The following is a 26,210-nucleotide window of genomic DNA, read 5'->3' on the forward strand; positions in this document are numbered from 1 at the left end:
CTTTCCGTATAAGCTGGACGGTGCTCGAAGTCGAAGGCGCACCGGCACAGACAGTGTTCGGGGAGCGCGCGCGCGCGGCGCATGCGTCCGGGTGACCTTTGGATAGGGCGAAAGCGCGGAAGGCGGGCGCGCGGGCTCTTCAGTTGCTCCTCTCGCGCGCACGCGAGCGCCACAGGCGGCGTCAACCTGCGACGGCACGTGGGCCTCAGAGCCGACTCCGGCTGCTCGCATGAGTTTCACTGCGCCGAGCGATGAAGAGATAAAATGCAAAAAAAAAAATGTAAAGGCTCACAGCGGGCTGGTCGGTCCTAATTGAAAATGTGGTTCCAGCAAAGAACAGAATGTGAGACCAAACAAAATGAAAAAAAAAAAAAGATGTGAGGGGCAGTGACAAAAAGGAATACACAGGTGGCTTAATTCTGCAATGATTACGTCAATCAAGGAGCCCCGGGGCGTACTCGACGAACGTTTGTTGCCCGCGCAAATAAATGGAGAGGATGTTACAAAGCTGTTTTTTTGTGCTCGGCCATTTTTCGCCTTTCGATGCGGATTTTGTACGTGAGTGCCCACACAACGGTACGATCCATCTGCTATTGTTGGCAGTAACGAACGCAGTGCACAGATTGCTGGAATTTGTTACTATCGAACCAGACCGCTTTGATTTATCAACGATTGATATTTCACGACGTCGCTGCGCACCTCCAGATGCGTGTCCAAACTAAAATTACAGTGCCACCAAATAAAAACTAGAGTGAAATGTTTTAGTACAGGCCTTCTCTCTCGTTTCTTAAATTTAAATTATTTTATGTAGAAGATGGCATTGTTCGCGTCGTTAATTTTTTTCTATTTCGTAAAAATAACCACGTGGTATTAATCATATGACCTTGCAACCCTCGGCGACGATCATTTCCGGTTCTCTTTACACGTGTGCTGCTTGCGCAACGCTCGTGACTCTATGCGACAAAAAATAATTTTGAATTAGACATCAGACTTCACGCCTGAAGATATGTGAAACAATATGTACAAAGCAAATTTAAAAGAATAAAAGCTACCTGAGATGATTTTCATTGCTTCCTTCAGCTGTTTAGTTAGGTGCCAGTGAAAATCAGTTCAGCATAAAAAAAATATGCCGAAGTGATCCTCAGCTGACACGGTTTCCCCAAATGCACCAGCACTCACTTCAAGTACCGTGTTCAGCCAGAGCTCATCCGATGAGAAGAATCGCGCCAATACGAGCCTCCACGTGTACAGTTTTTGACGCAGTGTATACGTGGACTCTGGCCGCGTTCCCTTCACTTGGAAATTACAGCAGTCATGGCGAGGCTAGCTGAGAAGCAAGGACAGTGGTTGATAACCCCGAGGTCTACGCAGACTGAGAGACTGTGTTTTCTCATTCCGAAATGAGCAGACGAGAGGGGCGAGTGCAGATGGCTCGTTTAATTCGAACGAAAGGAGCCTACGCGAATAGCGCGCCGCGTCGCTCATTTTCGAAAGACATCGGATGAGGCCACGTGCTTCGCAGTGAGCAGGGGAGGAGGGGGATGTTCTCCTCGTCGCGCGGCCATGCAAAGTAGTCCCACCCGAAAAAGGGGTGCTGCCAGGAAAGCATGCAAGGTTGTTCTCTGCGCAGGACCAACGCACCAGTGGCGAGGCGGCTCACGTCACGTGGCGGCAGTCTCCCGGCGCAGGCCGACCGCGCGCCGTCGGCTGACCACCGCTGCCCGGGCGACGGCTGCGATAGAAGAGCCAAAGCATGGGGGAGCTGCGGCCGAGCGGCTCTCACGGCGGCGGTAGCGGCATATTCACCTCCGTCCGGCGGTTGCGAGCGCCACGTCCGCCCAGTGAACGTGACAGTGGGCATCTGCGCATGGACCAACATGCCCATTGTAACGGTCACAAGGCGGCCAGGACACTGGAGAAGTCGGCTGGGTGCTCGAGCGGGTGCGCATGCGTGGCCGCTGCCTCGGGTCGTGATCGTCCCCGCCCCGGCGGCGCGTGTCGTTAAATAGCCGCGGCACGCATGCGCCCTGGTGACGGCAGCTGCTGCCGCCCGGAGCCCCAGCTAATTTTCCGGCCCACGGGACGCGTCCGCTGTGCGGCGCTCGGAACCGCAGGCGGAGCCTCCGGCGCGCTCCCCCGGCCACGTGCGCCGCCGCGCGGGAACGCGTTGGACGGAGGAGGTTGGCCGACCCCTGGCTGCGCTCTCCGGGCTGCTCTGCCCCGGTGCAGGCGGCCGTGACCAACGGGGGCAAACGACCGCGGCCGCTTGCCCCTTTACGTCCTAGACTTGTCGCCTCGGTAAACAGAGGTACCTGGCTACCCCTAGCTCATTAGTGCTGCGCACTTTGTGGAATGACGCGAATACAGGAAGGGCTTTAGTATGCATGGCGCGCGTTCAATAGAGCAATAAGAAAGGACGCGTCGTTCTTTTCCAGCGCGGTAAAAGTGAGCGAAAAAAATTATTTCACGCTCCCTTCCCGCTTTTGGTTGTGTTATTATGCGCATTGAGCGCAGCTGTCAACACTTCTCGCTGGCATACAGACGCGAGAAGCACGCAACAAGAGGTGCGAAAGGTTGCCGACGGAGTGTTGGTTACTTTAAAGAAGTGCACATTGCAAGGTAAGGCCCCTCCTCCGCTCTGAAGTAAATTACTGCCATGTGATTTTACGACCTATTCGTGAACTAAGCTTCCGTGCTCTCTGTGTCAGTCTCGGCGGTGGAAGGGTTCGATAATGGCGAGTTCTTACCTTACTTGAGTCGTGACCTTTAAGGTTGTTAGTTTTTCTCCTCCTTTCCCGTCTTGCCCTTTTTTTATCCTTTAGAAATGAATTCCGGCCCACCAAGGCTGACGCGCTTTAAATCTCGGTTTCCCTCTAGAAAAGAGTCACACAGTTAGATGAAGGTACAACGTGAGTCAGTTCCTCGCGCCTCAAATGCTTGCTCGCCGACTTCGTGGCGAACACATGTTCACGTCATCAGACGAGGAAAGGCGACAAGGTCGACGACGTGTAGGCTTATGTTTCTTGCCTTCTATTATGCAGAACAATTCTACGGTGCGTTCCCTCAGAAATTGTAAATTATAAGCCCTTTATCATGTTTACAACCGAAATACTTCAGGTTTTAACGGCCCGCGAACAGTTGCATTCGTAAGCGGCGCCCGAAACAGAAGGGTATAGCTCTTACCGCTGTCTGAAGTTTAGATAATTCACTCATTACGTGGCTTCGTAGGTCATCTATATGTCGTTAGCTACTGTTAATATGATCTCTACAAAGTCGTATTTCCGCGCAGTGCAGTTGCACGTGGCGACATTCGTCAGGATGGTGAAAAAGTTATAGTTGGGATGGAAAGTTTGGCTATTTGGTGTTCACTGATTGTATTCATGATAGTCAGCTTTTAAGCGACGAAGGACAGAACTAAACTGCTCAGGACCGACGCTCATGTGCAGTTTTCTATCTTTCGTCTCTAGAAGCACTAATAAGTATTTCCACTAAACACTCATCTTGCATACTAACATAGTAATTAACGTTAAATAGGCAAATCAGTATTTAGTGTTAATACAGCAATCAAGTATTAAGGTAATCGACGCAACACAAGTGAGCAAGATGAAGGGCAACCCATATTTTCATCACGTTACATAACGCTGTTCAGTATTACTCAGCAAAGTTAGCGAGGTTCAATAAAGGTCAATATACTTAGACATAAAAGCGTGTTCTTCAGCATTACGCATGCCAGCAAAGCAATACTGCCCGGAATTTCATTAAAGACGAACAGCAGCTGCAAGTCGGCATTTGGATATTCACCGTGCTGAAAGACACTTGCTAAGCGAATGAAACAAAGGTCACTCTGCTATATCCTCAAAGAGATTTACATAACAGAACTTAAATATTCATGACTCCAGTTGCACGAAAGGTGGCAGAGAAAGGGCTGCCTTAAAATCGGCCAAATTCGAGGAAAGTAAATGTGGGGAGGGGGGACATGAGACGTTCGGACATGAGGCGCTTTCAGGCCTTCAGTTCATTTCTCGTTATAAGGGATGAATCAAAGATGGAACGGGCACCAAACTGTTAAAAATCCGTGGATGACGCCATACATTAGCGCTGAAAATGTCCCGTTGTTGAACCTGGCCTCCGCATAATTGCTTTGTCCGGCCAGACCTCTGTTGTCTAGCACCTTCAGTTGCGCTGCTCAGATTGTTCGATTTTCTCGTTGCTGAACAAAGATACACAGAAGGCTCTGACCCGAAGTGCATTCGAGCATTTCTCGCTCTTCCCCCCCCCCCCCCCCCTTTTTTTTACCCTTTCGGCCGGTTTATATCGGCTACTTTATTTTGATTTTCTATCTTCTTTCCAAATGTGAAAAGGAAAACCCCATACCCGCATGGGTATGCGCGGCGGGATGTTCCGCAATTGAGGTCAAGTTCCTGCATGAGACACTGCAACGCCCGCTGGCGACGATACGTTAAGGGAGCCGAGAATCGTCGCGGCGATCCTTTACGCTCTCTAAATGCTAAAAAAGGAGGAAGGCGGGAGTGAATGCCACAGAAGGAGAGCAGTCGCGAACGATGGCACGTCGCCTAGGAAGCACTCATGTAGCGTCCCGCCTGGGGACCGTTGGGGCTCAAGTAAATAAACTATCAGGTTGGTCTCCGATTAAGTAATTGGCGCGACGCGGTTGTTCCTCATCTAAAACTGAGCCCCGTCCCCATATTAGCCCCTTCTATGCACAGAGTGCACTCCTTCGCAGGCAGGCCTGTTCCCGCGCTGCGACAAGTGTGGCGGCGACCCCGTGGCCCAGCAGCAGAGGCAGCGTGCACTACGCCTACACTGCCGAGCGCAGGATGTGAGCGCGCGGGGCCAGCCGGTGCACATCCTCCCGCGAGGTCGGAGCAGCGCCGCCGCGTTGGCCGCAGGTGCACCGCGACGTTTCGCCCTCGCGCCGGTTTTTAGACGAAACGCGCCTGGCTCGTCCTCTTTGCGCTTTGTTAGCTTCGCGTCCCCTCCCTGCGCCCAGATATCTGACGGGAGCCCAACTCCGTGCCGCCGCCTGGTCTCTCGCTCTCTCTGTCTCCCTCGCGTGCGCAAACACTTGTCCGCCGTTTCGGGTCCGCAGCCGTTGAAACAAAAGCGGCGTCGAGTGCCGGTGCCGGCTAATGTGGTTACAATCGGCGAACGGGAGACAAAAGAGAGTGAATGAAAGTGTGCATGGGAAATTAGCGGCGCTTAGTGAAGCTCGCTGGCGCTCAAGCGAAAGGCAGCCTTTCTCGTAATCCCTGTCTGGGCCGGGACGATGCAGCGATTTTTTGTCGAGATTCTGTTCAGTTCGCAATTCTTTAGCGCTCGAGAGGAAACAATCGCCTCTGTTTTTCACCTTTTTTAATGCCCGCTTTGCTGAGGTGCAGCAAGAACTGAACTATTTTACATATTCGTGCGTAAGCTGACAGTCCGAATGCCGTGAGCTGAACTGACTCCATAGTCAGAGAGCGCTTTGTGCGTGATAATATTCAGCCGAAGGAATTCACTAACTCATTGTCGAACATGCCTTTCAAGGCAAGCCTATCAAGCCGACGAAAAACTTTGAGCCATGGATACTTCTCTGTCACATTGACACCTGTGAGGACAGTTTTTTGGTCTCATAGCTTCTCTACGCTTGCCAGGGCTTACCGCACACTTTCGCCACGGCGTGCATTCAGTTTGCACTTCGTGCGTCAGTGTCATACGGGGCAGACACAGACTGAAGGAAATGTGGCGAGGCTAACCGGAATAAGGTACCGGTTTACCACTGACCAATCGGTAAAAGGAAAGAAGGGATATAAAGGAGTAGGAGAAAAGAGCTGTGTTAAAAACGAAGCAAGTCAAGTAAGTATGGGCTTTCCGACCTCTACGCATCCTCCTGCGCATTAGTGCTTGGAGACGTTCGCGATTCCATTCAGTGGACCATCGTGACCCCACGATCGCCGCTGTCCGAGATGAAGGTCCTCGGACGGTAGCCGCAGCCGTTGTGGGCCGTGAGGGCCTGCCAGACACTGTTTCGTTTATTGAGGGTGTCTTGCCAGCACGATGGGCTTTACCTCAGTGAGCTGAAGCTTTACACGGAGCTTGGCGCTCGAGAGGGCAAACTGCTACCCTTTGGTGCAACTAATACGGCTGGAAGTGATTACAACGCAACACTGCACAGTCACTTTCGTGAGTAATGCGCCTTTGCACAAGCCTAATACCATCTACTACGTTCCTCAACGATATGGACAGATGCACCCTTTGCCACAAATATACAGCCCAGCGAGTTTGCTCCTAAGCTGTGTCGTGTGGCTTTCTAGCACTCCTGGAAGACCTAATCTCCGGAGGGATGAGGGCGAGATTTTGTCCCATCTCCGAGAGGTTTGCAATTATGGTGCAGAGCGGGTTTACTGCATTATATAGCCGGCTGCGCATTTTTGACAAGGGCTGCGCGTGGCAGTGAAAAACATTCGACCTGCATGCAAATAAAGCACACGATTGGTAAAACAAAACATTAGACAAAGCGTTTCTTGACAACGCCACTTAGGAGCAGCTAAGGTAGCAACATTTCCGGTACAACGCGGACGAGAGACCGGCGTGTTGTGCACCACAGGTATGCAACGCGCACCTTTAGTACACACGCAAGGCACGAACCGCTCCGCGCCACGGTCGACAGGTTTCGGTTGGCCGAGCGCGGCACGCGCCAAACTCGGAAGGCAAGCTCCGGGCCACGCGCCACAGCACGAGTGGGACCCACGGGCACGCGCTGTCTCCCATATGCCTGTACCGGCCACTGCGACGACGCCCATTAGTCGCGCCTTAGTGACTCTCGGAGAATGTGCGCCTGTACGCGGGACTGCTCTCAACCGCCACGTTTAATTGAGACGCATCATAAAGCACCGGGTTGGACGCTGCGGAAATTAGCATTCGCCGCCTCGGCCGGCGCGGCACTGCTGCCCTTCCGCCGGGCTAATTGGCGACGACACCTTCGACGCCGGCCGCGGCGTATACCACCGCTCTTGTCCGTTTCCGCTGCGGTGCGTTTTTTTTTTCTTTTTTACTGGGGTGTTCACGGGCGCGCGGTCCGGGGAAAAGGCGCCAAGGTTTCAAAGACTGATGCAGACAGGAACCGGAAAGGACGCTTCGCATCCCTCGCGAGGTGCCAGGTGGCCGTGGTGCCGGCGAATAGATGGTGCGCTGAATACGTGTCGCAGCTGGTGGCACTAGATGTGGCAGGATATTGAACTCGGGCAGCGAGCGGGAGCGTAAGAGGGCAAGAAAGAGCAAAAAAAAAAATCGCATGCTCTCTGCTTCCGTTATGTGACATACATGGCTGGGACTCGCATAACTGTGAAACAACTGAAATGCCCGTTCTCCATCGTTGTGACCACCGTTTTACAACTGAACCCGGCAGCACAGGAGGGCGTATATAAGAAGGAAGACGATGCAGGTCATTGAAATGTGCAACTGCAAAACACGGGATAAAAAATGCACTTTGTATCTAGGTGATCGGACCGCATACGCGTTGCAAAAAAAAAAAAAGAGCACTGCAGTCTGCTGCAGTGGAGAAATGTGAAGTTGCGTTTGAATGACAACAACTTTTGTAAGTCATCGTTGTCACGTGACACTTATCACGTGACCCTTGAATGACGTCAGCAACTTTTTTGCAAGTCATCGTTGTCTAACATCAATACACATCCCCAACACACTTTAGCGTCGTACACACCACAACGCGTTCCCTTTGTACCCCTCTAACACTCTTGAACCAACGACCGTTCATGCATTTAAGTCAAGTCCAGATTACTGGAAGGAGCGGGTCAGGCCGTCGAGTGTTAAGCTCAGGGCTTTGTCCCACATTGACTTTCAGTTTTAGGTCGTGCTCAAGCCTGCAACACCTTTATAGCAACAATAAATTATTACGCACCCCAGGTCTTGCCCTGCGCTAGGCATTACATCCAGAGTTTTCATTGAATATTTGCGACTCTTATTTGGGCATCCAATTTCGAGCCGATGCGACGTGATCTTTTCCCACTTGCTTGTGCAGGAGGGTTGGGCTTACTTCACCTGCATGTGAGACAGTTGCCCGCTTCTTCTTTTTTCGTGATTGTTCCCATCCGATTAATAGAGCATTCCTGCAGAATAATTTCATGACCTTATTGCTAAACTTAATGGCTCCTTCCAATTTTACTGAGCGCCTCTTTTTTATTGGGCTTAATGCAGGAAGTTTTTGCGTATGTAGGGTTTTTGACAGTTAAATTTTTAACCCGTACTTATTTTCTGTTTCGCGTAAAAGTCTGTACAGGGATTTGATAACGATGCTCCATCCGCCGCCATTGCATGGTTCTATATACTTTGGCCTCAAGGGTCATGAAGTGTTAACGCGAGCGTGCAAGACTCCGATTTCTTCTTGCACCAAAACTTTCTTTCTATAAATTACACACCGAAGCTCTACCTATTAACACGTGGCTCCATAGGAAAAAAACATTTTTGCATCTTCTGTTAGCTGCCGTCTGTGCAATGTACCTGAAACCATTGAACACTGTTTTATTAACTGCAAGGATGCGATTTTGTTTTGGGATGTGTTGCAGATGACGCTAAAGAAAGATATTGTTGTAAATTCCTACAGTGTTCGTTACCTTGCAGCTACTCAACCTGATAACGAACCATATGGCATGCTTTTCCTCATTGGACTTTGCAGCCTGTGGAAAACGCGCATGCTGGATCGCAACGCTGAACGTTTTGTTTCACCCTGAAGATATTTCAGTCGAATGATGCTCCAACTCAGGGACATCTATGAAGAAAGGGGCTCTCTCCGGATTGGTTTTCGCTGTTGATGCGGTATCTATCTTTGCCGCCCTTTTAGCTGTGTTGTTTTCTGTCAAGCTAGGGCAGTGCAGTGACTATCTGCGTGCTTTGCAAATAATCTTTTAGTTTTTTTTAATGGTTTTTGGGGGAAAGGAAATGGCTCAGTATCTGTCTCATATATCGGTGGACACGTGAACCACGCCCTAAGGAAAGGGATAAAGGAGGGAGTGAAAGAAGAACGGAAGAAAGGGGTGTCATAGTGGAGGGCTCCGGAATAATTTCGACCCCCTGGGGATCTTTAACGTGCACTGACATCGCACAGCACACGGGCGCCTTAGCGCTTTGCCTCCATAAGAACGCAGCCGCCGCGCAAATAATCTGTAATATCCACTTTCTGCGCATACATAACATCGTGTAGTAAATACCATGTTGAAAAGAAAAAAACCCTGTGTGGCGTATGCGTTGCGGGCCCGCCTGGCACACAGAGAGCCTGGGTTCGAGCCGCAATTTCGGCGAATTCCTTCTTTCGAATGGTCATTTTCGTGCGGGCACGCTATGCCGACGCGCTCTGCTGACACGCTCTGCTGACAGGTCCTGTACACGCCACTCATGAGACAAGAAATTCTTTCGCATTAATAATGCCTGTACCTTCGCGCACTTAGAGTGCACGGTTTTTCATGTCGACCTCTTATTGTTATGTTTGTAGCAACGCGACAGTTTTCTGAGCCTACAAGGAACTGCCAATTGTGATAAATCGACATTTTACGGGCGCATGGGCACCTTGTCCAAAACTAAACTGTTCGAAAGGGCGTAGCACACCCATTTCTGCAAGTATTTCATCCAAGAGGAGAAGAGCACCAGGCTAGGGAAAAGTTTGTACCCACTGGTAACCGGTGGGCGACGGGGTGGGAACCGAACCCCGCACCTCGCGCATACATGGCGCATGCACGAACCAATACAGGCTGCTGCTGCGGTCGCCGCCATACTATAGTTGCTTTCGTAGCGTCGAGCCAAATATATTAGTCCTTGATGTATGTTGGAACAAACGCATTGTTTCCAACAACTGAAAACTTGATACCTGCACCATGACTGATTAAGCTGCACCTGAGTGCCTCGTTTCCGAACCTATTGCCATGCTAGCTAGTTGGCATACGTTGCAAGCATTTAATTTAACCCTGAAACGGTTTCCTATGATACTACCGCTTTCAAACCTCATCGTCACTCCCTCTCCTTTCGGCACTTCTGGCCTACTGGAAGACAGAGATAGAGCAGGTGCCATCTGACGCAGTCCATGCATGTGCACTGCTCCGTGTAGCACTATTGCAACTCCTTAGGCTCAGCTAGTCAAGCATTAAAGCTCTCCTTTGTTAACACGCCCAAGTATAGTGTGCATGCTTATAGACAATGTGTTAGAGTGACCGGAGAAATACCCTGAAAACTTCCCCAATCACTTAATCACTCTGCCCTCGCTGTACTGCTACAGTAAAGGTCTCACGTTGCTGACGTAGTGAACGTCGGGGATACATTGTATCAACATACACAAGGAAATCAAAAAAGCTTCCGCAACTCGTTTCAATGCCACTAAGAGCACAGATGCACTCGAAGGCTGCATTCGTACTTGAGTTTCCCCGGAAAAAGATATGGAAAGTTGTTCGACCTCACTACATTCCCGTTGTGCACCAGCTATTGTTGAATCTGGCGTTGTGATGCTGAAACCGAGGCGTCAGTTTTATTTTTTTTCATCCTTCCCCTCAAGGCGCGATTCGAGTGTCCACCCGCTGCAAGACAATTACCCCATGTTTTCATTCTTCATTATCTCCTCCTCCTCGTGATGTCCGTTTATGACGGAACATCAGGCGGACGAAATAATGCTGAAACGTCCACCATGGCGCCCTTTTCACACTGCTTTCCTTCACTCCCTCGTCCATCCCTTCCCTCCAGGTGGATACAGAGTACCTGGGCTCTAACCAGGACGCGGCGGCCGCGTTCTAATGGAGGCGAAAGCAAAAGGCGCCCGCGTGCTGTGCGATGTCAGTGCACGTTAAAGTTCCCCAGGTGGTATAAATTATTCCTAAACCCTCCACTACGGCACCTCTTTCTCTCCTTCTTCTTTACTCCGACCTTCCTCTGGTCCTTTACGGCGTGATTGTGGTGTCCATCAAGAAGTCCGGAACTTACTGCGCCTTTCCTTTCCTGATAATAGTCCCGACAGCGCGGTTTAGGTGTCCACAGACAGTGAGATAACATAGTTATTGGGTCTTTCCTTACCTTGAAATATTTTTTTCTGCGTCCCTTTCGTCCCTCGTAGCGCTCGCTCTCCTGCTGACCCACTGCGTTACGTCGCAGACACTGACGCCGCGAAAACAGGTTAAATGAGCTGTCTTCTGAACTCTCTTCTGAAGTATGGTAGCTGGTGAAGGCATGCAATCATGCGGCAGTCGAGCTTGCCTAATGCAAAGGGTTGTTCATCGTGGCCAGGGATCTCTCAGGAGTTGAGTAAGCCCGCTGGAATAGTGCCAGCAGTGTCTTTGGCCGGCATGCGTGCCCTGGAATGGCGAACTATAACTGTCATGCCGCGCGGGGCAGATTCCTTTAATATTTCGTTCAAACTTGCTCTCCGTAAAGGCGCATTTATAATTCGACGTTTTCGGCATGTCAGATGCGCCACGTTGCTGGGCGTGTTGGGCACGGCAGGTAAACGACACTGTTCAAGGCGAAATCTCGGCCCATATAGGCGAAGCGCATGCGCAGAACGTCCGGCACACCATCTGTCGTGAATTCACAAAGCGGCAAGTCGACGACGAGAGCATGGACTAGTATTGCGGGGACATCGTTGGACTACGTGCTCGGCGCGAAACAGAGAAGGCTGTAGTCAGCGATGGGGGCACCAAGAAGGCCACGGAACGCGCTGGTGGTCGAGCGCCCACGCTTTGCCCAACGTGAAGCCGCCATGCCACGCGTGGGCGGCCGCGCACTACGAGCGTCAAGCATGTACGGGGAAACCGTTGCGCACTCTATGGGTAACCGCAGCGCGCGACAGAGGCAGACTCATAGCGGAACTGATAATATTCTATTAAGATTAACACCAAAATGCAGCAAAAATTATGTACATACTGGGGGTTCTGTAACAGCAAATTGCAAATGGCAAATATAAATTTTACAAATAATAATAGCAAACACTTTTTCGTGAACGTTCCGTTCCTGTGACTTATAGCGCGAACCTAATGCTGCACAAATAAGGTGTCCGTCCATACTAAAGATTAATTCACATTTTCCAGAATTAAGAGAGACTCAGTTGGCGATGGAGTAGAGGTAGAGCATCGGGCATGCGTGTAGAAGGCCCATGGCATGAACCCCATGCTGGATTAGTTATCCTGCGCTAAAAAAAATTGAACCTTTTGTGGATAAATTCTAAATGAACGTCGACGACGAATCGCGTGTGATCTATGATGTCGATGTCGATAGTTCATAATGTTTTCCTGAAAGGCGCTTGAGGGCGTCCTGTTGCTATAGCGATCGCGCGCCCCGCCCGAAGACGACGAAGCAAGCACGAGACTTGAGGCACAGGTTGCATGCACGTGCCGATCGCGGTCGGACCTGTGCCACGTCTGTGCACGTGTACCCTGCGGACGCTGCAAATACAAGGAGAGGAATGACTCAAAACGAACTTGGAATGCAGCATGAACGCTTTATGGCTTACTCAAAAGAACAACCTGGGGCTTGGACATTCCTTAGTTCACGAACTTGACGAATGCGCACTTTGTCTCGCACACACACTCACAACACAACCGCGGACATCACCGCCTTGAAATTCTTCAGCACTGCACCGAAAGTGGAACCCCGTTTAGTCTGATTCAAAGTTAGAGGTTTCCCTTTATACCATCTCTGAGTCCGGGATAAAATCCGTTGGATGGTTTGGAGCTGCTCTCGGAGGTGTCGTACTTGGATCTCGAACAGCTCTCGGCCACACAACGATCACCACTGAACGCACCCCGTTAGCATTCCACCCAGTAACGATCAAGTTGACAGGCCGGACACTCTCCACTATGACGGAGCCGTTGAGGTAATGCACCAGAACATCGCCAGGCCCTAGCGTATGTGGACTGAAGATGCTGGGGACTCTGGTCGATCCATGCGGCACTTCTTGGGCCCGTGGCACGGAGTGGCCCTCCATGCTTGAGCGTTCGCCTTCACGCTCAACACTTCCGCGGTCCGCGCTTTCCATGCTGTGTCCCGTACGGCGCGAAACAAAGGCAATGAAGCGTCGCGCACAACTCCGAAACGCGATGTCTTCTTTCGAACACTGAGCGATCTCTTGACTCGAATGGTGCCCTGTGAAGGCGTTGTTCCGGTGCCCACCCTTTCTCTCGAGAGGATGAGCATTCTTTCGAACAGCGCGTGAGGCTGACCCTGATGCTGATGGAGCTGCATCACATGGCGCGAGTCGCCACATTACCAAATGCGAGGCGGACCCGTTTGCTTGACTGAAGACATGCCATAATGGACCATGGCGCTGGCTGTATTGTGACAGCGTTTTATTCTCCTCGGAATGCATATGCGTTTATTTTTCAGGTATTACATCGCTGAACCCGCCAGCTAACGCTAGTTTAAGAATAGCTCTTCTCTCTAATAACTTCGTTGTACGATGACAAGGAAGAAGACGCCGAGAAGGTTATTGAAGCACCCCTTTTTGCCAACGTTTCTCTAGTTCGAGCAGTTTTAGCGTACCTTTCTTGCTATCATTTGCCGCCACGTACCACACTTGGGTACAGCTACAGGTCTATATGAATCGCCGTTCACATTTTCTTACTAGAATCGCCCGGAAGTGACGTCGACGAACCGGAAAGAAACATGCGTGGCGACTTACGAAGTGGCAACGAGTCATGCTCACGGATTACCGTCCGATCAACCCATCGATTGATTGTGAATCATTTTACTATTTTTACACTGCGCTTCCTACTTGTACTAGGACCTGCAAGTGTCGCTTTCCGACGCGTGTTATCATCTGCGTTTTCGTATTTCTTTTTCTTTTTCTGCACCAAAAATCTACAGCTGACTAGCCTCTATATGCCGTCCGATTCATGGGCGTTCCTCAGTGTTGGTAAGCACCATTTTTTGTTAAGAGGGCAACGACAATAACAGCAAGATGAGAAAACCGAAGCTGCGCTGGAACGTCGACCTCCCTAAGCAACCATGGGCCTTCGACAACAACACTCAGTTTTGCGCCGTTTCCGCACTTCCAACGGCAAGTTCAGCTTCGTTGTACGTCATTTTAATTGTGAGGTGGCTATGTAATATTCTAAGATACCGTTGTGAATATATTGGTGGGAATGGTCGAGCCTTCATATGCGTAGCAAAATCTTGCTTTAGTTAGTAGTTAAGACTGCGATGGAAAACCAGTGGGGTGCGTTTTTGACAAGAAATAGCAAAAATCTGCTAGCGCCCCGAAGGAAGATGTGCGGATATGGTTATTGTTATGGTGCGATCTTATGATATGTGAAAAAATTGGTCTCATAAGCAGCTTCCCGTTGAAAAAAATGCGTCTGTCTGGAATTTCTGGGTATGCGTAGGCTGCAGGTAGAGAACTTTCGTGTTCTTCCCTTCTCCCCGCGTGTGCCCTGTATTCGCTGCAAGATGCCTTCTTGTGCGAATCAACATGGCCATGAATCTGTCCTGCCAGCGACAATGCTGACGCTGCCTTCAACAGCCAAGGTGTGCCTCCAGCTATATGCCTTGGAGAGAAAGCGACACGGGTGTCCGAAGTCATGAATCTATAGGAGCCCCACCACCAGCACCGCACCTGCCTGACCCGCTCGAAGGTGAACCGCTGCTGTCAGCATGTCTTCTGGTCCATTTTTTCGACGCTGGAGTCTCGTCAGGGTCAAGGACGTCACCGTGCCTTCCTCTGGGGACACGCCAGCGCACCCGAGTCCCCGCCCACCGAAAGTAGTAAGCGCAGCGGAGAAATGGCGAGAGGAAAAAACAGCCCTTGCGGGACGTTTCATCTTTAGGACTTTTTGTAATTGCAGCCTTACATGTGAGAAAACCGCCAATGCTTATCTTTTACTCGTTTTATGTTGTGGGAATCCCGGCTTCCCTCCGTTACCGTTGCGCGGCCGCTGCCGGCGTCCAGCGTTGTTCTGCTCTTTCCCTCTCTCCCGCCTCAGGCGACGGTGACTGGGTGGCTTATCACTGCCATTCGGCCACAGCTCCTCCTCGGCCTCCCAATGGCCTTTGTCACTGATGCATTTTGGTGGGAGTTCGGGACTTGCATCGGCGGCCGCGCGCCGTGAGACCGTCCGTGCGGAGCCCAGAAGGAAACTCCTCCGAGACAGCGTAAGGTGCGTACGCTACTGTTCTTGTCTGCCGGCCTGTGCCGTTTGGCCCGGTGCAAGCTTGAGCTCGACAACTCGGGGACCTTTGACTTGCAGCGGCTCGAGTCTGTCTAGTGGGGTCCAACGACCTACGAGAGGGGTACCTTGCCTTGACTGCCCACCCTTGCGGCGAGAGATATCACAGCACTGCCGCGTGGACCTTAGCCCCTTGCTTGAGGCGCGCATCGCTCGTAGTTACTGCGTGCGTGCAACGGAGATTGCTCCTCGCGTGCCCCCGGGACGGGGTAACTGCGAGTGCGTGCGTCCCTGAAGGACGGCTTAAATAAACGTCTCCTTCATGAACTTGGAGGCCTGTTTCTTTGGGGCGAGTCGCTCTCCTCTCTGCGGAGGTTGAGTACGCCGCAGCGGTGCCCCAGGGTGCACATGGTGACGGCTGATCGGGGCCCTCGGCTCGCGCGAAGCCCGAACCCGCGGTGGTTGGTGGCCTGTGCCCACTGCTGAACCACCATGTATGTACTGTCTGGTGTGCTATTTTTATATAAATGCGTTTGCCATACTTGCCTTTGTCCCTCCTTTCTCCTGTGTGGTGCAGTCCCTGACAGGTGTTTGGGCCACGTGTGCTAGCTGGAGAGCGTCTCCACTGTTTGGGCACCCGGCAGCAATTCCAGCCGCTATCCATTTCACCTTGTACCAAACAACGAAACAAAGTGAAGAGCGAGATTCGTGCTTTTGGTCACGCTCCTTATCTTAGTGCGCCCGCTTTCCAGCAGACACGCGTTATAATGGACAGGAACAGCGTCTCTGACGCATTAATCAAGAGCCTGGTGCCTCTTTCTCTCTTCCTTCGTTCACTCCAATCTTCACCCCTGAAATTGCTAACTAAAAAACAGCACCTCGCTCGGTGCGTGGCAAGGATAGCGCTCTTCTCGCGTCTTCTGAAAAACCCGTTACGTTGCTGTGTTAAAGAATACTATGGCATATATTACGTGGCATTCTAGAGCATGAACTAATTTAGAAGAAAATACTCAACAACGTCGTCCTGCGCGCCATCGAGAACGCAAGCACCGGCGTGGCCAAGATCCCTTGGATGTGTGAACCAATGAAACTCAACGGAAACTCAGCGTGATGTTGGGTCTAGAGAAACCAAGACGAAACGCAAACAGCGACAGGATCCCAGGATCCCGAGCTTCCTGCTCGAGTAGCGGAAGCTGCCGAACGACGACAACAAGCTACTCGTAGTGGCGCTACGCAGGCGTTTGAGTGTCACTTTGGCTTTGCATGCTCCTTTCATGACGGACATTAGTTCATGAAAAACTGTTCATTGCCTTGTCGATGGCGAGATAGCGTGCCTATCATAATCATTATCATGAATAAGCATAACACGTACCGCTGAAGTCCATGCACAGCACCAGCGATTATTCCGTGTCAATTTCTTACGATGCGCTTATGAATATGTTCCCCCCCCCCCCCCCCTAGCTTACAAAAACGGACCAATGAAAGCATGTTAGATTGAAGGACAAAACAGAAGCAACCATGACGACGACAAGATGCTCAAAGAAAGAAAGTAATTACGAAAAACGCACGAAAGACCAGAAGGATATGCTTTGCGTCCCTATTCCTATCTTTTACACTTCATGCTTCGTACCTTTCCTCACGGCGTGGTTGAAGTGCACACAGAGTGAGGCAGTTACTGCGGTTTCCCTTTTCTCATAACAAATTTTTAATAACATCTCGACGACAGTTCTGTGAGGATATACAAAATTATTCCGGAGCCCTCCACTACGGCACCTCTTTCTTCCTTTCCTCTTTCACTCCCTCCTTTATCCCTTCCCTTACGGCGCGGTTCAGGTGTCCAACGATATGAGACAGATACTGTGCCATTTCCTTTCCCCCAGAACCAATTATTATTATTATTATTATTATTATTATTATTATTATTATTATTATTATTATTATTATTATTATTATTATTATTATTATTATTCTGTCGCCTTTCGCCTTCCGCCTGCCCATGGGGTGGAGGTCACTTGCGCCAAAGACATTACTTTCGCTTTTTGCAAAGAAAACGTTATTTGTGTTTTTGTTGATTTCTTTAGCATCTGTAATGCTATCAATAGCTCTCTAGATATGAGTTCCTTGCTCTGCATTCCCTAGCCGCTTCGTAGGATACAAGGTAGCATGCCAACATTTCTTTACTTCTGCAGTACGCGGAAGTGCGCCGTATTTCTGTGTAGTGCACCGAGACCGCACACGTTGAAGGCATGACGCAGGCACATAGCTACTAGGCGCCGTGAAGTACGCCCGCAGATGGCTAGACGAGACGCTCTGGCCTCAAACCCGCTGTATTGCGCTGTAGTCGAGGGTGACAAAACCCCGCGATACACATTTACTGTGGAACGGGATTGGAGGCGCTTGTCTAAATCCTGACAAATCGCGTGCTGGTGAAGACCTCACGTCAAGAGCTCATCTGGCCGTTGTCGCAGCTATAGGAATGATCTGGGTTGATTCAGTACCTGGACGAGGGCTTCGTTCGGCATGAACGAGGAGTGAGACCGGCTACTCTGGTAATGTGTGCGTCATTTGGAATGGTGCGTACACACTTGGCCCCGTTGGCGAGGCAGACGGCGTCGACGATAAGAGACACGGAATCCACGCTCTTCAAGGTAACCTGGAACATTTTGGCTCCCGCGAGCTGAACACAGCAGACATCGGAGAAGCCGTTTATGAAGCCCGTCAAGATGGCGATTACCTCAGGACGACTGCTCCCGCAGGGTTGACGTCACCGAAGACCCAAGTCTTTGATGGACGGGCGCCCTTAGTGTAACGCAAGCGGCGGCGTCACAAGGCCGGGACTAGTGATGGCAGGACTCGAGAAAAAGCAGAGAACTTTTGAAAAAAGTAGCAAAAAGTTTTTTCTGTTTTTTTTTCGCAAGGCATGGAAGGTTGAAGAAAACATGATGGTCGATTTGCGATTTGCGTGTTGCCATTGTTTGCATTGTTTATCTTGGTTATGCTTTGTTATTCATGGTATTGCTACGTGATTAAATTGGTATATGATATGTATTCTGTGTGTTGTGTGTGTTTCCATGGCGTGGATGAAGCACAGTAGATGCATTACACAATGTTTATTACAGACGTTCTATGGACGCATGCCATCCACGGCTCCCATTCTGGGGAAAATCAGGCGTCGTCGGCGGCGGCGTTGTGAGCGGAAAAGCAGGCGACCCACCTTCCATCTAGATGACGTGTCCTTGTGACGTCATCACAACCTGCCCACCGTGGCAGGTGGCAAACACGTCTTAACTGCGCAGTAACCTGATTATCGGTCGCAACCAGTATATATGTATACATACAACAGGGCATTCGCACAACGTGCCAGAGTCTTGACGACCTGCAGTCGCTCCGACTTCCAAGAACCCCTGGGATACCCGCCCCTCATCTTATACCGACTTGTGCACGATGATGCGCCCCATTATCCGCGAAGAACTTCATGGCGACGTTTCATCGTCTGCCGCCTCTTTCTCACCTCTTCCTCCTCCTGTCCCCCGTTTGCGTGACATCATCAAGGACGAGCTGGCTTCCTTCACGCGCCACATCAGTCAAGAGCCGCCTGTCTCTCGCTACTCCCGAAAGTATGCGCTGAGGTTGCTGCGACACCACTTTGCCCTGTCCTGCCACCCCGTTCTGCACCTGTGCAGCACTACCTCGCCGCTTTTTCCTCTAGACCTTGAGCCCCTGCTTATCTTCCTGCATGGCGTCCGCGCCCACCCCGTCCCGTTTGTTTTTACTTCGGAATTCCCGGCCATGCATGTCGCCTGTGTCTGGCGCCGGCGAATGCGTGGCGAGCGTGCTGGTTACCGCGACCTCCTACGCGACGACATGTGTCCGCAGTTTCTGTACCTCCTGAACTACGACTATCCCGATACTCGTCGCTCCCCTTCCCCGACGCCTCCTCCTGACCGCGCTTCGACGGTGAATATAGACAAATGAAGGTGGCGTTGACGCACAATGCTTACAGTGTACATGCGTGGTTGCCACCAGATTACTGCGGAGGCTTCAGAACGCATAAGTTCTAGCGCCCTAAAAACCGGGCACGCTCTAAGGCCCTTGAAAAAAAAAAAGAAATCAGTAATTATCCCCGGCCAACATTGAAAGTTCGATGGACGGACGTGAGAGGATAGCGAAATAGTCGAAAATTAATTCGTTATTTAGCGAAGACGTCATGCTTACTTGTCAGTTCAGAAGAGAGGCTTATGCGACTGCGACACGAAGCTTTGCTTTCCGTTCTAACCAAGCTGCAGACAAAATGATGTGAAAAAAAAAAAAATGTACCGATGTTCTGCTGTGCACGACAATGCGGCTACACGTGATGAAAAATGTATAAGTTCGTTTTTCATTAAATCAGCTGCTTTTTTGTATTTAAGACTTACCTAAGCATAAAAATTTGCTTCCTCGAAAAAGAGCCTGTAGTCTTTTCGTAGCCTCGAACCGCAACTGCACTTCATTTTTTCACTCCTGGAAAAAATCATATCCGCCAACTGCCAAGCGTGGTGGTGATAGAGAAAAAAAAAATCGGCGTGCTCAAAGGGCACTTTCCGGCATTGCAAACTGAACGCAGGTGAGAGCCCGTTATGTACCCGAACCAACAAATGAGCAAATGAACAAACGAATAAAAGGATAAACAAACGAACGAATGAATGGTTACAAAAGTCTTTGGGAGGCGCGTCTCGCTATTCTAGCTATAAGAGTCAGAAAGTGCACTAGACACGCCTACTAGTGCGCGTCACACAGCGGTGCGGGTGTCACGTGCTCCCTTCGCAGCCCCTGACTGGGAGCGGCGAGCGGCCAGAGTGCAGCACGTGGAAGGCGCACTGCTGTGTGACGCGTGCTAGTATATATGCGTGTCTGGCGCTCTTCGTGGTCGCATGGTTTCGCTTTCGCCCATGTGCGCCCAAAAATTACTTGCGCTGCAACGGCGACGAGAATGGCATTTTGGAAATTCCAAAAACTGATTTAAATATTACTTACGGTGGGCTACAGTCACCTGGAACAATAAGGCGCCTAATATTAATAGTTAAAATGTTAAATGTTAAATACTAGTAAAAAATCCTGCACGTCTTAGCTTTATTTTGATGCACTACACCGCTGACAATGCTATGACGAAAAATGCGTTCTTCCAAGTCACAAAGCCTATATCTAAAAATTGTTGACAGTCTTGAATGCAACGCCCTGTATACTAACCGATTGATAGAGTCGTTGACAGGCCCCCGCTGAATGACTGAATTGCCGATCGAGCACCACATTGAATAAATTATTGAGAAACGGAACCTATGAATGAGTATTTTCGTCCAAAGAGAATTTCTGCCTACTTTCTAAAAGTTACTTGTATGCGCGTTTTGGTTAATGCGTCGGCGACCACTTAGCTTATGAGCAAAGAAAAGGCGCATAAGTTCCTCCCTGGGTCAGTGTACACCTCAGTCGCTCTTTGAGGTACTTGGCGGTGGTGTCCACCTACAAAAAACCGTCCTTTCGCACAATATTTTGGCCTTAGCAATGCTAAACTGCCGGACATTTTTTATCACCATTTTATTATCATTACATGATTTGGTAACACGCATGCGTGTATACATTGGCCTACTGTGTATGTTGTGTGGTAATGAATTTGGAAGAGTGCTGGAGAACGGGTTCTGCCAGAGTGAGTGCGTATGGTGTCTGTGCATTATAGCATACTGCAGAGCTTACAGAGCCTCGGCTGTCGCTGCTGTTTATTTTTAGTGCAGGATACGGCACGCAACGAAGTTTTTCTCAACACGCAAAAGAGAGCAGAGGGCATATGTACGATGTTTACCGTTTGCCATTTCTCTCAGTTGGACCTGAGCCCCCGACATCCACACTCTGCCTACCAAAGACTAATTATGCCGCCTGTGGATCGAAAGCGGCGGTCCCGTACCCTCTCACACGCTGCGTACATTTTTATTAACCACGGGGGCACAAATTCTAGAGATGCCTCTCGGTAACTAGCCGTTAATCTGTAGGCCAAACATTGGGCATACTAATCCTCTCAACTCATGTGATTCTAAGCGACCAGACTAGGGTTGAGACTCGAGGGGTTCGTTAGGATATGCATGCGGAAGAAGCCAACTGTCACTGAAACCGACAAAGGCAAAGCACTAATTTACTGTTGATTAGTTTGCGTTTGTATTACCATCATCATAAAAAAATCATCGTGGGCGTGCAGTCTCGGCGTCAGAGAGTGAAAAATTACAAGGAAGGGAAAGTCGCAGTGACTCTCTCACTTCTCGTTCGACACCTCAAACGCACAATGAGAGAAGGGATGAAGGAAGGAATGAAAAAAAAAATGATGGTCGATTTGCGTAGTTAGGCCAAATTCGAATTAGGTGCGCTAGCAGTTCGGTGTTCTCTCCTTTCATAGATCCCTGAAAGTCTTCGCACCACTCCTGTGTGTGTGTGTGTGTGTGTGTGTGTGTGTGTGTGTGTGTGTGTGTGTGTGTGTGTGTGTGTGTGTGTGTGTGTGTGTGTGTGTGTGTGTGTGTGTGTGTGTGTGTGTGTGTGTGTGTGTGTGTGTGTGTGTGTGTGTGTGTGTGTGTGTGTGTGTGTGTGTGTGTGTGTGTGTGTGTGTGTGTGTGTGTGTGTGTGTGTGTGTGTGTGTGTGTGTGTGTGTGTGTGTGTGTGTGTGTGTGTGTGTGTGTGTGTGTGTGTGTGTGTGTGTGTGTGTGTGTGTGTGTGTGTGTGTGTGTGTGTGTGTGTGTGTGTGTGTGTGTTTTGAGGTGTCTCGCCGGACACCCCAACCGCACCTTCGAGATTAGAAAAATCACGCAGGGCACTAAAGATTACTTACGTGCTGTGAATGCAAAAGCATGCACGTGGAGTGTCCGCGCGTGGTGCTGTGCTATGGTGATGGTGTTCTGCCCTAATTAAGTGGCTAGCGGCTAGAAGTGGCTAGATTCTGAGTGATGAACCATATAATCCTTTCGGATTAAAAGGGAAGAAGAGGTCGAAGGTTTAATGCGCTTGCATTAGTAGAGCCATTATGGGCAAAACCTGGCGTCTTTGGCGGCTTGAAGACTCGGTGGAAGAGAGTGAAAAGTTCTGAAACTGGACATCTAATGGGAACTAATAGAACAACATTTGCAAATCAAGGAACTGTCGTTGGTGTGGGTGAATTTAGTTCGTCAACACAAATCAGTCACACAATCGTAGTCGCAATGCTAACGCACACCCCTCCGCATCAATCGCATTGATCGTCTATCACTCTGTTCTTTTATTTTATGGTGTTATTGATAAGTGAGGAAAATTGCTTGCGCACTGATTTTATGCAGGGTGATTTTTTTACATTTCCAGATCTTTATTTTAAAAACTGTCAGACATACGTCGGTGCCGCCTGTTGAACTGGTTTGTACAGAAAGGCGGACATTGTGCACAATATTTGTCAGAAGTGTAGAGCCCAGGGGGTCTACTTCTAAGCCATATAGTGGGGCTCCTGTAGCGTCCATGGAACTCCTAGCCGTTGAAGGGGGCAGGACTGATAATCTTCTTTCCTTCAGGAGATACTGATCACTAAGGGTGCACTGCAAGCCACACGGTGTGGCTCGGAAGCAAACCCCCTGGCCTCTAAACTTCTGGCAAAAGGGGTACCTCTTGTGTATAATGAATTAAACGATTAATTAACTAAAATTACCTAATAAGCTATTATTTTTGTTTTAGAGCAAGGTTATATTTCCAAACTGATTCCCGTCAACATCGAAGCTGAGCTGTGTTTTTAAATTTTCATAATCAGCAATACGGCTCGAGATATCGGACGTCAAAACTGCCCATTCGAAAGATCGCCGAGTTGGCTTTTCCTCATTGCACATTTTAAAATGGCGCCTCTCGTACTTTTTATGCGTCGAATACCGGAGCAGTTGGTGTATTTGATGATATAGAAGAAGTTAACTTGATTTTTTTGGACGATACCCTGCGCAGTAACGCCATTTTATATTTAAGTAATGCGGCAAAGACAACTGAGCAGGCTTTCGAATTTCTTTTTTTTGACGTTCGATACTCTTAACCACATTTTCGAATAAGAAAATTTAAAACCAGAGCTCACCTGCGATATTGACGGCCATAAATTTTTAAAATAAGCTTTCCTTATAATATCAAAAATAAAGAGTTTATAGCTAGTTTAAGTTAATTAACCTTCCAAATATAGATCAACGTAAGGTAAGTTCAGCTCAACCGACCGCACCGACGTCTCTATAACAGCTTTTAAGGCAAAAGCCTGTAACTGTAAAAAAAAAATGATCCTGTATGGGAGATAATTTTACACCAAATTGAATTCAAACATGTCAGGATATTTACCCGTATTACGTTTAAACTGGAACTTGCAGACGACATTTCTGCACTGTTTTTAAGATCAGAGATATCAGAAGGGCATGCCAATTCTCTTTAAATAGATATTAACGCTTATTGAAGTGATGGATTATTAATTATGCATCTTTTTTTATGCAAGTCTTCTGTTCAAAACTGCGCTGGCCAAACCCCTGCAGGCAATAATGGCGTAATGACGGGACCGTGATGACGCTTTACGGGGTTAGCACAACATCTCCTCCACGTTACACACTCCTGCCGCCGACAATAGACGTTTTTAGACGTACCACCAGAGACGCATACCGGTTTACCGTACCCCTCCTGTGCATGCGCCGTGGCGTTGTTGGGGTGAGGGGGAGCCACTGCGCGTGCGCAGGAGGGGTCCAGTAAACCGGTATACGTCTCCGGTAGTACGTCTAAAAACGTCTAATGGCCACGCCCAGTTTGCCGTTGCCCAATGACAATCCTGCGAGGCGCCATCGCGGCAAGCATAGAGGAAAGAAAAAGCCGGAGGAAGCGTTACGTCATGCGGCTTACCCGCGCAAGCCGAGCTCTCTCGAAACCATTCCCTTTCCTTTTTCTTCCTCCGGGGACACCTTAGTCGTCCCTGGCGAATAAAGCACGCCATGGCCTGTAACGTGTGCAGGCTTTCTTCACTTTATCTTTTACGAATAGGCTTAAAAACGGTCACGTGACTCTCCCTTCGTAGTCTCCCTCCTTCCCCTCCTCTTACTATAAGGGCGAGTGCTGGCGCTGTCTCCCCACGCTAGCTGCTCTGTGACCTCTCAATGCAGCACTGGCGCGCAGCACGAAAGGTAGAAGTTGCTTAGCGCTCCGTTTGTGAGCCCTACGAGTCGCATAGGGGCGCGTTTAGCTTTGATGGAATGGTCGTGGTGTCGCATTCGACTCAGTTTTTTAGACCGACAGGTGTTAAGGCCTAGTTCCCCGTTCATGTGCCATCGTAGTTAGCATTGTAGCACTCCAGGTGCTGCTCGTCACGCTGATTGGTCAGAATAGAGCGGCGTTACAAATGACGTCATGATTACGCGCCACGGTGACTGGGCAGAATGCCACTCACTGATTGGTATTCTGCCCTGTCTCCCCCCCCCCCCCCCCCCCCAAACCTTTGTACCGTGACTGGTTACTGCACCCGGCTACTCCAACACTCTCAGGAAAAGGCACCCAGTGTTACTAAACACTCAGACTCTCATCGGCGTTTCATACCACCCTAGCTGTCACTGAAATTCACATTACCGCTGGGGTAAACGTCCGGCAAATTTTTTACTCTTATTAATGTATAGTTCATGAGAGCCCTAACCAAATCGTGTCAAAAGTCACACTCGGCGCCCTCAGTTTGAACATGATTGAAAGCTTACTTCTTCAGAACCGAAAAAGGCGGGCCAAGGATTGCGAACGGTCAACAGCCGTAGATGCCCAAAAGAATGACTTCTATATGCCGGCGGAAACCCAGTGCTCATTCTTTGAAGCAGGAGTTGGTCATCTCAACAGAGCACAACGTATTCAAGCGATCTGAAAATTACATAGGTCCGGGAGCAAAGAAAAGCGGAATTATTCTGGCACGGTTGTTCTGGAAAATTAAAAAAATAATCTGAAAGTTCTAACGGCACTTTAAAGTCACGACAGTTTTTTTACACCACGCTCAATTTGTAGCTGAAACCCGAAGTTAATTAAAGCAAACGAAAGGCCTCGTACTTCGTATTCAAGCCTGGAGAGTAGGGTTACTCAATCTCCATCATCTTTTCCAGACGCTTCACAAGGCTCGATGGTCCGCCATGATTCATGGCTGCCAGGATACAAACCGTAAAACGAAGCCCGAGTAAAAAAATTGGCTTTCTCTGGGCATTCCTTCTTCACCTTCGTCCCACTTGACACAGCGCATGCGCACAGCTGTTGCAGCTCGGTTTCGCCGGCGCGCCGCGCCGCCGGCAGCAGCAGCTCCACACCACGTGACCAACCATGTGGCTGGTCACGTGACCAACCACGTGACAAACCACGTGACCAGCTACGGCCCCGCGCCTCGGCAACAGCTCCGCACCACGTGACCATGTGGCAGTGGCGGCGCCGCCACGCTGAAGGCTCGAAATGCTACCTTAATGTACCTATCGCTACAAAACTAAATGAATTAACAGTCCCGTTTGTGGCAATGTGCTGCAGACGCTAGGATGGCGTCAAAAATCTTTTTGCATGCACCTCGGTTTCTCTCATTTCCCACGGTTCACGTCTTGGCGAATCAGGAAAACAATGGAATTGTGTCATGACTTTGCTCGTATATTTCGCTCATGGGAACAACTTATTAGGACGCCTAAAACAAACTATTATCAAATAATTGTTTGATTAAAACGACTTTCGATCAACTGATGCGCGAGAAGTATAGTCTTGCACATCAGGTCCCAGGAATAGCGACCTCTTGGTGCTGCGCGAGTCGCAGACACGAAATATTCGCGAAGACAGGAAAATTCCCAACTGGTAGCCTAATTGCCACCACTGCCAGCTAGTGACATCGGGTGTGTGACGTCATTACTGCTACGTAACGAAGGCATCCAAAAAAATAAGCGCGTCTAAAAACGCGTGCACTCACATTAGGCGCTGTCAATGCGTCGAAGGCCCTTGCATCTTGCTCCGCCAAGTCGAATGGTCGGTCTGAGCAGACTACTGTGGCGACCGTGGCGACGACGGCGGTGGTGACAC

The 26,210-nt window shown here is 49.7% G+C and overlaps 1 long non-coding RNA gene across 1 annotated transcript; it reads right to left on the reverse strand.

The window, feature by feature from the left end:
- Positions 1 to 1,416: 1,416 nt before the first annotated feature.
- On the reverse strand, positions 1,417 to 26,210 carry LOC144113462 (uncharacterized). The gene is made up of 2 exons (XR_013310804.1): positions 26,101 to 26,210; positions 1,417 to 1,861 (listed from the first exon to the last, which is right to left on the reverse strand). It is a non-coding gene; the product is annotated as an uncharacterized LOC144113462 (long non-coding RNA).

This window comes from Amblyomma americanum, chromosome 1 (genome assembly GCF_052857255.1).
Source record: "Amblyomma americanum isolate KBUSLIRL-KWMA chromosome 1, ASM5285725v1, whole genome shotgun sequence".
In the NCBI taxonomy this organism is placed as follows: Eukaryota; Metazoa; Arthropoda; class Arachnida; order Ixodida; family Ixodidae; genus Amblyomma; species Amblyomma americanum.